Genomic DNA, 1,189 nt, shown 5'->3' with positions numbered 1-1,189 from the left:
TCTTTTTAAAGCTAATTAGCATACCACGCTGCAAGACTGCAGGGAGGCGCCAATACATCAACTTTTGTGACTCTCTTTCTTTCTCCTAACCGGAACTAGTTCTCACAACTCCAGAAATCTGCGCCAGGTGGCGTGGAGGAATCCAAGCTGAATCCTGGAATTTCAGTTTCTTTACCACTGGACCGTACAGTTTTGTTTAACATTACATGATTTTTTTTTCTTTTCCAGAATATTCCTAGCAATGTTTTTATTAGTTTTAGTTTAAGCATGTGTGTAGATTTTTTTCTTTACACATTCTATTGAGTGCGTTGAGCCTCCGACACCCAAGACACGTATTTTAAAAAGCCTGGCATTAACAAGAACTAAGAACATGTTTAAGATACATTCGTGAACATACAAACTAACCATTAATAAACTTCATCCCAGATCTTAATATACATTTAGTCGCTAGAAAGTTCAGACGTTTCTTGAGCCAACTTATAACGAGGGGGAAATATGGCTAGCACAATAACCACCATTCTGGTGAAACTTAAAAGAAGTCCTTAAGAGGATTCGAACCAGGAATAGACGTTAACAGTTTTCAACTCAATGAGTCGTAGAATAGGGCGGCGGGAGGATCAGGGAAAACACGAGAAAAGAAAAAATGGGTACGTGGGGGGGGGGGGGGGGGAGGGGGAGGGTAAGTGGCAAAAGTATTATGACTTATTACAGAAATTACATTTTGTCTTTCTAAATTTTTGTAAGGCACCGCACTGTGACCCCACTTCCTCACTGTGACCCCACTACCGCACTGTGACCCCACTACCGCACTGTGATCCCAATAACCGCACTGTGACCCCACTACTGCACTGTGACCCCACTACCACACTGTGATCCCATTAAGCGCACTGTGACCCCACTACCGCACTGTGACCCCACAACCCAACACTACCAACAACGTGTACATACACGTGACGCTTTTCCGTGTCTCGCTGGTAGTGTACTGATCATGAAACATGCCGGTAGTGTACTGATCATGAAACATGCCGGTAGTGTACTGATTATGAAACATGCCGGTAGTGTACTGATCATGAAACTTGCCGGTAGTGTACTGATCATGAAACATGCCGGTGGTGTACTGATCAGGAAACATACCTGTAGTGTACTGATCATGAAACTTGCCGGTAGTGTACTGATCATGAAACATGCC

This window comes from Biomphalaria glabrata, chromosome 14 (assembly GCF_947242115.1).
Source record: "Biomphalaria glabrata chromosome 14, xgBioGlab47.1, whole genome shotgun sequence".
Taxonomy (NCBI): domain Eukaryota; kingdom Metazoa; phylum Mollusca; class Gastropoda; family Planorbidae; genus Biomphalaria; species Biomphalaria glabrata.
This window is presented reverse-complemented; position numbering follows the sequence as displayed.